Genomic DNA, 12,934 nt, shown 5'->3' on the forward strand with positions numbered 1-12,934 from the left:
ATATAATCTGAGGGCCACCTAGGAAAGACCTTTACTCCAAATGCTTTCTCCACCAATGTCATCAAATTCTACCACTGGAGATCACAAGGGGAGGAACAGATATTGTGCCATCTTCAGGGGTCCCCCACCGCATTGCATATACTCCTGGGAGACATGATAAGACCCTGGGCGGTCAAGGCCTTAGTCATGAGAAACAAGTTAGGCAGTTGTGCAAGGGATGGGTGAGCGAGGGAGCTGAAGCTGGGAGCAGAGGTTGGATGGGCTGTTTACTACTGTCTTAATCCAGCCTGACCTATAACTGTCTGTACTTCTCCACCTACACCCCCTGAGCCCCAGAGCCTTGCTCCCTAATCTAGAACAGTGCACTTTAGTTCTGTCATTTCAGAGCAGTCCTTCAGGCTCCAGGCTGGGCCTCCCTCTCCTGGGCCTTGTGCCTGCTCAGTTAGACTGATGTAGAGACAACTATGCCGCCAGACAAAATGTTTCAAGCACTATAAAAAGAGAAAGAGAGATGGCAGTTCTTAAAAAAAAAATAGAATTACCATACGATTCAACAATCCCACTCCTAGGCATATAGCCAAAAAAGAGAAAAACTATATAACTTAAAAAGATACATGCATCCCTGTGATCAGAGTAGCACTATTTACAATAGCCAAGATATGGAAACAAACCTAAATGTCCACCCAGAGATAAATGGATAAAGAAAATGTGATGTGTATATATCCATAGAATTTTATTCAGCCATAAAAAAAGGATGAAATAATGCCATTTTCCGTTTGGACCTAGAGATCATCATACTAAATGAAGTAACTCAAACAGAGAAAAACAAATATATGGTATCACTTATATGTGGAGTCTAAACTGTGATGCAAATGAACTAATTTATAGAACAGAAACAGACTCACAGACAGAGAAAACAAACTTACAGTTAAAAAAGTTTGGGGGGATGATTAAGAGTATGGGATTAACTACTATACATAAAACAGATAAACACACAAGGACCTACTGTATAGCACAGGGAATTATGTTCAATATCTTATAATAAACTATACTGGAAAAGAATATTGTTGTTGCTTTTCAGTCACTCAGTCATGTCTGACTCTTGGTGACCCCATGGACTGGAGCACACCAGGCTTCCCTGTCCTTCCCCATCTCTTAGAGTTTGCTCAAATTCATGTCCATTGAATCAGCGATGCCATCCAACCATCTCAACCTTTTTTGTCCCCTTCTCTTCCTGCCTTCAATCTTTCCCAGCATCAGGGTCTTTTCCAATGAGTTGGCTCTTTGAACCAGGTGGCCAAAGTATTGGAGCTTCAGCTTCAGCATCAGTCCTTCCAATGAATATTCAGGGTTGATTTCGCTTAGGATCGGTATATACATCAATCCAGTATATATATATATAGCAATCCTACTCTCTAGTTTTATATATCTACATATATATCTCCAAATCAGTTTGCTGTACAGCAGAAACTAACAAAATATTGTATATCAACTATACTTCAGTTTAAAGAAAGAAATGTATATTTAAGGCAAAACAAAAAAGAGAGAGAGGAAGAGGTGGGGATTTTGCGGGGGACACACACGAAATCTCCGTGAAGAAGCAGCACTCAAGCTGTGAACTTCAAGGACCAGCAAAATCTTTAAGGAATCAGGATAAGAGCAAACCGGCAGATGGGGGCGCAGGTCAGGAAGAATTCAGGCCGCAAGAGCAGCAAGGATCCAGTGAAGAGGGAATTTGGGGGCAGGAAGGAGGAATGCAGCTGAGAAGGCAGGCCTAAGCTTGGCATGTGCGAGCAGGAAGCTTTATCGGCAGCAGTCGCACCTCACAAACTGGGGCTTCCCTCCGACTTGTCTGCTTATTAGCCACCAAAGAACTGAGTCATTATTACAGTAGATCCCCAAGTTCTGTTGCACTAAGCTTGGTGGTTCAGTCCCACTTGTGGAAAAAAAAGGAGACAATTCAGTGGCTTCTTAATGAGTAAGTGATTTCAGCATCTTTTTAAAAATATACAATTATATTTATTCATTTGACTGCGCTAGGTCTTTGTTGTGGCGAGGGCTTTTCTCTAGCTGCAGAGGGCAGGGGCTACGATCTAGTTTCAGTGCATGAGCTTCTCATTGCAGCAACTTCTCTTGTTGTGGAGCACAGTCTCTAGAGTGTTCGGGCTTCATGGTTGTGGCACACGGGCTCAGGAGTTATGGCTCCTGGGCTCTAGAGCACAGGTTCAGTAGTTGTAGCTCATAGGTTTAGCTATACCGCGGCACGTGGGATCTTTCTGGACCAGGGATCGAATCTGTGTCTCCTGCATTGGCAGGTGGGTTCTTTACTACTGAGCCATCAAGGAAGCCCCTGACTTCTGCATCTTGATATGAGCAGCAGGTTCCATTCTGATCGCCCTTGAAAAAATGTGTGGACGAGTGAGCCCCATCTCATGAGCCAAGCCAGGAGAGAGGGGTGCATCTCTGATGTCTGGGGGGATTTGAGGAGCCCCAGGCCTTCCGCTTCCATCCCTCATCCATGGTCTCCTCCCAATTTATTTCTTAAGGGAACTGGGTCATCACTTCACAATCTTGAAATGGCTGCCAAGAAGGCTCTGTCCCCACAGGACAGCATACGCTGCTCCTGGAGGCAAGCCCTGGTGAAATGGAAGGCCTTCAGATAGCAAACCGTGCCCAGGAGATAGTGATCAGACCCCAGGGGGTGGTTGGCCCACAGGCTGGCACTGAAATGACACACAGCCTTGGCACGCATGGATCCTGCCATTCTAGTTACTGGATACTTTTTTACTTATTTAAAGGTGTCCAGGCAATGCCACTCCCACCCTTCACTGGGCCAGAGAACAAATGCTTTATATTTTTAAAATACATTTAAATAGCCTTTTATTCCTCTGTTCCAATGCTTATGGCTTTCTTCAACTGTCTGAAATCTATTTTGCCAAAAATCATAGTGTGTTTTTCTACTACTGTCTTATTGTAATAATTTGTTGTATAGTCGCTTAGTCATGTCTGACCCTTTGTGACCCCATGAACTGTAGCCCACCAGGCTCCTCTGTCCATGGGGATTTTCCAGGCAAGAATACTGGAGTGGGTTGCCGTTTCCTCCTCCAGGGGATCTTCCCAACCCAGGGATGGAACCTGTGTCTCCTGCATTGCAGGCAGATTCTTTACCACTGAGCCACCCCTATTATAAAAACATCCTGCTTTTATAATCACTCTACCTGTTGGGCAGTGTCCTTGAATTTGCAAAGGTCTTTTATTGAAGAAAGCTACAGATGGGGGAGCAGGAACCATATCCTTCTGCAGGTTTTCTGGAAGCCTCAGTTTCTTCTTCTGAAAATGGAACATAAAATGTCATCTAGTTAATGAATTGGTATCTGAAAAATATTTTGAGATTGAGGTATAAAAACTGCTATAGGACCAGAGCTGTGGATGTAGCTTAAGGTGTAGAAGTAGTCTTATATGTAACTTGGATATTTTTAAGGCACCAGAGTAGCTTACAAATTAAGTACATCCTTTAGTAAAATGCATTTATGAAAGGAAAAATTATGTGGCCCTCTTAGAAATGTCTCAGACATTTGGATGGAATTTCTTAACAGGGCACTTCAATACAGTGTGAGTCAAAGTGGCTTGTTATCTGTCATGCTCTCTGCTAATGAAATCAGACGACCTTATGAGTATATTGCGTTTGGCTCTAGAGTCAGACCTCATTTGCTTCAACAATTCAATTTATGAATCTAGGCAGGCCTGTTCCTCTTCAGAGTTCATGAGCACATCATCCCAGAAGATGAAGGGAAGGGAAAGCCAATGAAAATTAAATAAGTTAGTTTTTCTGTATTTTGGTAAATGTGGGAAATGAGCTGATGGAAGATGAAACTCAAAATCTATCACGGAGATGTTTGTGTTATCAATTACCCTGCTACTCTCAAACAGCTGTTGGAAAATGGGGATGTCTAGATTCTCTGTTGGGAGTAATTATTCTCCTACCATAATACAGGTCTTGCAGGGTGGACCATCTGTCCTGCCCAGGTTGGGGCAGGGGGTGGTCAGTAGGAAGTAGACTGCATCTCCTCTCTGACCAGCTCTGCCCCTCACCTACAGGGTCTTGAGTCTGTTTCTGTGACCCCTGTCATCCTGGCTAAGGGATTCCAAATAAAACCAAAGGAAGATGTGACGATGGCCAAAACAATGAAGTCTGGGCGCATGAGCCTGAAGCCTTACCTCCTTGTAGCTTCTGTGGTTTTGCTTGAATGAAGGCTTTGGTCTGTGTTGGAGGAGATGCTGCTTTAAGTGCATTATCCTTACTCATGGAATTTCTTTGATTTCTTTGATTTATGAAGGCAGAGAATCTTTCCACAAGTCTATAGTAGTACTTTGTACTTGGCATTCAGTAATTGTGGAATGCTTTGGGAAAATGTTTTGGTGTATTCCATCGAAATAATGTATTTTTATGTAGTTCTCAACCTTTAGCTGAAACACAATTTCTATTTTTTGCCATCCCCATAGCCTTTCCACAGTATTTCCTCAGCTGATTCCACTCAGGTGAATATTTAATAACATGAGATTTCTATATTTCTGATGAGATTTCCACATTTTTAATGTCTATGACTATTCTTGAAACTCTTATTTAAAAAGTTTATATTTTCCCCCAAGAGTAATTTAATAACCTTGAAAATAGTCAACAGTATGAGCACAAATCCCTTTATTGGCTTTATAGAGAGAAAATGCATGGAAAAAGTACTGCTGTACCCAGTCAATACAGACTCAGGAACAGCAGCTCTGGTGAAAAGCAGAGAGCAGTGGATTAGAATGGCCACTTAGGCACTTACTACTCGAATGAGATCGAACAAAGTCACCGAACACTTCTAAGCCTCAGCTTCCTCAGAATGGGAATAACCACACTTTCTAAAAAAAGATTAAATGTGAGTGAATGAGTTTTGTTAACCATGAAATGGTATAAGGATGTAAGGGTTATTATTATTTACACTCCTGAAATATGAGCAAGAGAGGTTCCAGACTTTTTTTTTTTTTCGGTCGTGCCACACGGCTTGCAGGATCTTAGTTCCCTGGGTCCCCTGGTAGTGGGAACTCAGAGTTCTAACCACTGAACCACCAAGGAATTCCCTCCAGGTCTTTTAAAGTGCTTAAGAAAGACGGTCAGGATCTGAGAGATGATGAGCCCAAAAGACAAGGGCCAAACATTTGGCATGATAAACACATGTTGCTGGTCCTATGAGGATGCTAGCTTGTATGAAGAACAGACACTTCGTGCCCCAGGTCAATTCTTGTTCATGAAGATTCTATAGTCTAAGCATCTCCCTGGCCTCCAACTTCCTGAGGTCACTGTTTCACTTAATATCAAAATGAAACGCAGTCACAACAGCTGAATCTAGAACATTCTTGTCTTTTTCTCTAAAATACCTGAGAGCACAGGGGTTTTCCTTCTCTTGCACACTGTCACTGACTTCCCTGCTGTCCTCTGACACCACTGCTCCCAGCCCCACTTTAGCCATCCTCGCCGTCTTGAAATCATGGAACGTGACCCCTTCCGTTCCCCTAAAGCACTGCTGATGTTACACAGCTTGGGAGAGCAGAGAGAATTACCACATGATGTGCAAACACTTCAAATTCAACGTTGGATGTCGCTGCCCTAAGTTCCATCACCTCCCACATAGAGAATGTCTACATACACATCTCTCCACATCTCTCTGGTTTTCTCCCATGTTTCTAGCTAGCCCTCCCCAACCCTATTCCTCTAGACTCTTCCATTTCTTTCTTCAAGACCTCTACTACCTTCGTGAGATACCAGTGAATTTCTCCTGTTTCTGTATCATGCAGAATGATTTAAGGTTTTTTTGGTCTATACTTTTCCCAACTCAAGCATCCTAAGGAGACAGCCTCCTCACCTTTCACAGCCTAGTAGGGATGACAGATGAATGAATGAATTTAAGTTTAATGAGATGTCCGATGGACAACTCAAAACATGACTCCTGACTACATAGAGGAGGTACCAGCTTGTTCAACAAAGTGGATAATGCCCAGAGGTGGAGACTGTTCAGGTCATGGTCTCAGAAGTCATATTTGAGGCCAGGGTGATGAATGTCTTTGCCCAAGGAGAACAGAGTGAACTCTGCTACAGACTCAACTCTGGGAAAAAACACTTCTACTTAATGGATGGTCCAAGTTGCTAGATGCCTGTAAGCTGGGATAAAAACTCAGAAAAGACAGCTTCCAAACAGTCATGGCAACAGAACCCGGACAGCCAGGTTTTAGGAAGCAAATGGAGGTGAAATGGAAAAGGCAGTAAATATGTTTGGGCTGCTGTATTCTTACATGAATCATTGTCAAAGCTAGTAAGCATTTTAAGAAAAAGAACTGTCTGCCTGTAACTGGTTTACAGAAGATTCTCACCTTGTTAGGGTGTGAGCATGGAATGGTTCCACTGCTGTCAGCATCCGCCCCCAGCTGCTCTCCACGAGTTCCCATTTCCCACAGAGTAGCAGGACGTCAGTGATCAAATTAGCCAGATTTTAAAAGTTGCCTAATGTTTTTTGTTATCAGCTCAGTCTTATTTTTGTATTTAAGATTCCATTCTAATTATTAAACAATGGTGACAACAAAGAAAATAGCAGGTGTTGATGAAGATGTGGAGAAACTGGAACCCTCAGACAGGCATCGCTGGGCAGAGTCTACAGTGGTGCAGACTCTGTGCAAACAGTATAGTGGCTCCTGGAAAAAGTAAATGTGGACGCACCATACCATTCAGAAACTCCACTGCCGGGTGTACACCCCAAATCACTGAAAGCAGGAACTCAGACAGATTTTTGTGCACCTAAGTTCACTGCAGCATTATTCACAATAGCCAAAATGTGAAAACAACCTAAGGGTCCACCCACAGAAGTGAAGTGAAAGCCACTCAGTCGTGTCCGACTCTTTGCGACCCCAGGGACTGTAGCCTAACAGGCTCGTCTGTCCATGGGATTTTCCAGGCAAGAGTACTAGAGTGGGTTGCCATTCCCTTCTCCAGGGGATCTTCTCAACCCAGGGATTGAACCCAGGTCTCCCACATTGCAGACGGATTCTTTACCATCTGAGTCACTAGGGAACTCCCTAGAAGAATGTCCCACAGAAGGATGGATTAAAAAAAGTGTAGTCTATACATACCATGGGGCTTTTTGGGTGTCAACAGTGGTAAAGTATTCTCCTGCCAGTGCAGGAGACTCAGGTTTGATCCCTGGGTCAGGAAGATGCCCTGGAGAAGCCATGGCACTCAAGCAATCTTGCCTGGGAAATTCCATGGACAGAGGAGACCGGCGGGCTTCATTCCATAGGGTCGAAAAGAGTCAGACACATACATCAGTTCAGTTCAGTTCAGTCGCACAGTCGTGTCCGACTCTTTGCGACCCCATGAATGGCAGCACACCAGGCCTCCCTGTCCATCACCAATTCCCGGAGTTCACTCAGACTCACGTCCATCGAGTCAGTGATGCCATCCAGCCATCTCATCCTGGGTCGTCCCTTTCTCCTCCTGCCCCCAATCCCTCCCACCATCAGGGTCTTTTCCAATGAGTCAACTCTTCACATGAGGTAGCCAAAGTACTGGAGTTTCAGCTTCAGTATCATTCCTTCCAAAGAAATCCCAAGGCTGATCTCCTTCAGAATGGACTGGTTGGATCTCCTTGCAGTCCAAGGGACTCTCAAGAGTCTTCTCCAACACCACAGTTCAAAAGCATCAATTCTTCGGCACTCAGCCTCCTTCACAGTCCAACTCTCACATCCATACATGACTCCTGGAAAAACCATAGCCTTGACTAGACGGACCTTTGTTGGCAAAGGTAATGTCTCTGCTTTTCAATATGCTGTCTAGGTTGGTCATAGCTTTTCTTCCAAGGAGTAAGCATCTTTTAATTTCATGGCTGCAATCACCATCTGCAGTGATTTTGGAGCCCCCCAAAATAAAATCTGACACTGTTTCCATTGTTTCCCCATCTATTTCCCATGAAGAAATGGGACCAGATGCCATGATCTTCGTTTTCTAAATGTTGAGCTTTAAGCCAACTCTTTCACTCTCCTCTTTCACGTTCATCAAGAGGCTTTTTAGTTCCTCTTCACTTTCTGCCATAAGGGTGGTGTCATCTGCATATCTGTGGTTATTGATATTTCTCCCAGCAATCTTGATTCCAGCTTGTGTTTCTTCCAGCCCAGCATTTCTCATGATGTACTCTGCATGTAACTTCAACAAGCAGGGTGACAATATACAGCCTTGACAATCTCCTTTTCCTCTTTGGAACCAGTCTGTTGTTTCATGTCCAGTTCTAACTGTTGCTTCCTGACCTGCATACAGATTTCTCAGGAGGCAGGTCAGGTGGTCTGGTATTCCCATCTCTTGAAGAATTTCCCACAGTTTATTGTGATCCACACAGTCAAAGGCTTTGGCATAGTCAATAAAGCAGAAATAGATGTTTTTCTGGAACTCTCTTGCTTTTTCCATGATCCAGCGGATGTTGGCAATTTGATTTCTGTTCCTCTGCCTTTTCTAAAACCAGCTTGAACATCTGGAAGTTCACGGTTCACATATTGCTGAAGCCTGGCTTGGAGAATTTTGAGCATTACTTTACTAGCGTGTGAGATGAGTGCAATTGTGCGGTAGTTTGAGCATTCTTTGGCATTGCCTTTCTTTGGGATTGGAATGAAAACTGACCATTTCCAGTCCTGTGGCCACTGCTGAGTTTTCCAAATTTGCTGGCATATTGAGTGCAGCACTTTCACAGCATCATCTTTCAGGATTTGAAAAAGCTCAACTGGAATTCCATCACCTCCACTAGCTTTGTTCATAGTGATGCTTTCTAAGGCCCACTTGACTTCACGTTCCAAGATGTCTGGCTCTAGGTGAGTGATCCCACCATCGTGATTATCTGGGTCATTAAGATCTTTTTGTACAGTTCTTCTGTGTTTTATTGCCACCTCTTCTTAATATCTTCTGTTTCTGTTAGGTCCATATCATTTCTGTCATTTATTGAGCCCATCTTTGCATGAAATGTTCCCTGGGTATCTCTAATTTTCTTGAAGAGATCTCTAGTCTTTCCCATTCTGTTGTTTTCCTCTACTTCTTTGCATTGATCGCTGATGAAGGCTTTCTTATCTCTTCTTGCTATTCTTTGGAACTCTGCATTCAGATGCTTATATCTTTCCTTTTCTCCTTTGTTTTTTGCTTCTCTTTTTTTCACAGCTATTTGTAAGGCCTCCCCAGACTGCCATTTTGCTTTTTTGCATTTCTTTTCCATGGGGATGGTCTTGATCCCTGTCTCCTGTACAATGTCACGAACCTCATTTCCATAGTTCATCAATCAGATCTAGGCCCTTAAATCTATTTCTCACTTCCACTGTATAATCATAAGGGATTTGATTTAGGTCATACCAGAATGATCTAGTGGTTTTCCCTACTTTCTTCAATTTAAGTCTGAATTTGGTAATAAGGAGTTCATGATCTGAGCCACAGTCAGCTCCTGGTCTTGCTTTGGTTGACTGTATAGAGCTTCTTCATCTTTGGCTGCAAAGAATATAATCAATCTGATTTCGGTGTTGACCATCTGGTGATGTCCATTGTTTGCAGACACATACATACAATGGATTATTACTGAACTATAAAAAGGAAGGCAATTCTAATTCAAGCTATGACATGGATGAACTTGAAAATGTGCTAAGTGAAAGAAGCCAGACACGAAAAGACAGGTACTATGTGATTCCATTTATGTGAAGTCCCTAGAGTCATCAAAATTAGAGGCAGCAAGCAGAGTGTCGGGTGCCTGGGGTGCAGGCTGGGGAATGAGAGTGAAAGATTAATGGGGACAGAGGTTCCGTCTGGGATGATGGGAAAGTCCTGCGGATGGATAACGGTGATGGCTGCACAACATTGTGCGTGTACTTAATGGCACTGAGCTGTACACTTACAATGGTCAAAACGGTAAATTTTATGTATGTTTTACCACAATGTTCAAAAAAATTTTTTTAAAGATTCAGTCCTAGGCATTCCATCTGAAATTCAATTGCTGGCCCATTGCCCCCTTTCCCCACCAGCAGCTTGCTGGTTCTGCCTCTTGGGTAACATGTATTCTCTCATATGGAGCCCCAGGAACTGGGGGGTCCCCTTCATACACCTGGACAGATTTGAAGAGTGGGGTGGTTAGAGCTCCCCATCTTCCCTCTGGCCTACTGTTCTTGCAGCCCTTCAACCCCGATGGAAAGGACCACCCTGAAATATCCACCTGGGCAGGTAACAAGCCTTTCAAGGCTGCTCCCACACTTCAGAGGGGAGGACACACTGTGCCTTGATCCTGGGCTCCTAGGATGTTTGCTAAGACCTTCTTACCCTGCTAAGCATCTTGTGACCTGGGGACAGCTACAGGGTCACCCTAGCAAGAGTCCAATTTCCCTGTTTTCCTGTACTCCAGTCTTTACAAGTGATTGTCTCAAGACTCTCCCCAGACTTGGCTTCAGGGATCAAAGATACCTCATCCCTCATCCTCTCTGTGCAGGCGGAATTCTAACCTGGCCCCCAAGATTCCAGCTTCTTGAAGCATGAGTGGAGCCTGCAGATACGCTGGGGTGTCACCTCTGTGATTATGCCACACTTTATGGCAAAAGGGAGTCTGTGGATGTAAATTCCCTCATCAGTCGACTTGGAGAGAATTAGAAAGGAGATGGTCTGGGGAGGACAGAAAGGGAATATATTCCACCCCTGCCTCCAGTCTCCTACGGGGGACAGGGACCAGCTTCCCACTGTGAATGCTAACTGCACCTCCACAAAGCTTAGGACCCCCAAGCCTCTTGGTTTGGAAATGGGGTTGAGGGTGTGGATGTCAGAAGGGCCAGTTCAGAAGCGTCAACTGTCAGTAAGTCCTGAGGAGGGGCTTAGTTCCTAGTGATTTCTTCAACTGGCAGTGTAAGAGATAATAAGTATTTTGGCTCTCAGGGCAATTCTAGGACAAGAGGGGAAAAAAATCTCACATTTTATCACGCAGTGAATGGGCACATCTTTTCCTATTGTGACTCTCTGTAGAGAGAATGCTTTAAATCCTATTTAACAATCTAGAAATTGAAGTAAAGTATTTTTAAGCTTGTCAAAGAATTGCCAGTTTGATTTTCCCCATCCTTTCCTCCACCAATATCGCCACTATTGAGAATACAATTGAGACCCAGTGTCTAAATGCCTGGTCACATCCAGATGATCCTGAAGGAATCGAGTTATTGAGTCTGTAAAGCTGGGGACAGATCTGGACTCCACTGTCCAACTAGGTGGTCAACGACCCTGTTGGTGATTCCTCTGATTCTCTGATTGTAACACTAGGCACATCTTGCTCCCTTGAAATCAGAGAATCAACATCCTTAAGTTAAGGGTCACTTCAAAGAAGAAGTTATGGCTTGGTCAGAGTGGAACTGTATAAAAACATGTCAGCCCTCAAACGTAGAAACTGGGTGCAATGAAATCCTTTCACTGAAATTGTTTTAGGAGAATTCAACTTAGCAGAAGGTAACACAAGCTACAAATGTTAAGTATTCCAATGTATTGTACTCATCTCTCCTTCCAAATGTCCCTGACACAAACAGGACTGGGTCTCACTGGGTCCTGGCTCAGAGACCCACCCAAGGCCAGTTTCAGCCACATTCAAATCTCCTGAGAATAAGGCTCACTCCAAAAGCATTCCTGAGGAGTGGAGGGATTAGTGAAGTTTGAGGGGAGATGGAGAGGATTAAAAGACACTGCATAGGAAACTTCTATAAGGCTCTCCTATCCCCCGGCTCCCCAGACACCCACAGGTTCCTGGAGTCATTTCCAAAACCCTGTTGGCTCTGCATACTCCATCTGCAAACCGAAAGCTAGCCAGATAACAGGAGAAGCAAAGTTGTCCTTGGCCAAATTCAGACCAACCATGAGTCCTCAGGCTTATCTCTGGGGGGGATGTCATTCACCTTACCGTTGTTTTATTTACAGAGTCACTCCTACTCTATTTGGGGATTAACAGATGGATGGTGACCAACTAGTTTACCATTGGAGTCTCGTCTGTATCCCCCAAACCCTCCTGGATCATAAATTTTCCTTGGACAGGGAACTCATCCATACTGCTCATTGTTGCACCTCCTGGACTCTACCCTTCATAACACCTGGCACATAAGAAACCACAAATTATTTTTGGATGAAGAATGAATGGGCTCCATACATCCTCTCTTCCTGTTTGGACCTCGGTCACTTGGCGGGTCCTGAAGCTCGAATGAACGGTACTTCTTCACCATGCATCTTTTAGAAACTTGCTTCTCTTTCAGACTCTTTTTGAATTTAGATGTGATTTATTTACTACTTTATTCCATATTTGTTTCTTCCACATGCATTTTTCCTTCAGAATATGGACCTGGAAAACAAACAAGGTAGCACGTGATCTATTTGCTTTCAGGAAGTATGGGACCACTTTATTATCGTCTTTTAAAGTTTTTCTTAAAATCGTCACCAAAAGCCCTCCAGGTTGTAATTTCCTCATTGGTAGAATAATTTCTTTTTATAAATCAAGAAATTTCACTAGCAAGTCATCTTTGAAGTACATCAATCTCCTTCTATTCCTTCCTTCTATCATCTGCCAAATATTTGCTGACTGTTTGATATAAGCCAGGCTCTATGCTATGCACGTTGGCATTTATTGTCTCAAAAAGATGTGTATGCCTATATTGATTTACAAAAGTCATGTAGAACCAGAACAGAAAATTTGGGACATATACAATACTGAAAATAAAAATGACATGATCACCACCAGAAAGAATGTTTTTTGATATATTCACTCAGTTTTTCAACATATACATGCATTTTCCATAGCTGAAACAGTAATTTACACACAATTTTGTAAAGTTCTTTTTTCCCCTTTAGGTATTTTCTTGTGTTCATGAAAAA

This window comes from Capricornis sumatraensis, chromosome 15, assembly GCF_032405125.1.
Source record: "Capricornis sumatraensis isolate serow.1 chromosome 15, serow.2, whole genome shotgun sequence".
NCBI lineage: Eukaryota > Metazoa > Chordata > Mammalia > Artiodactyla > Bovidae > Capricornis > Capricornis sumatraensis.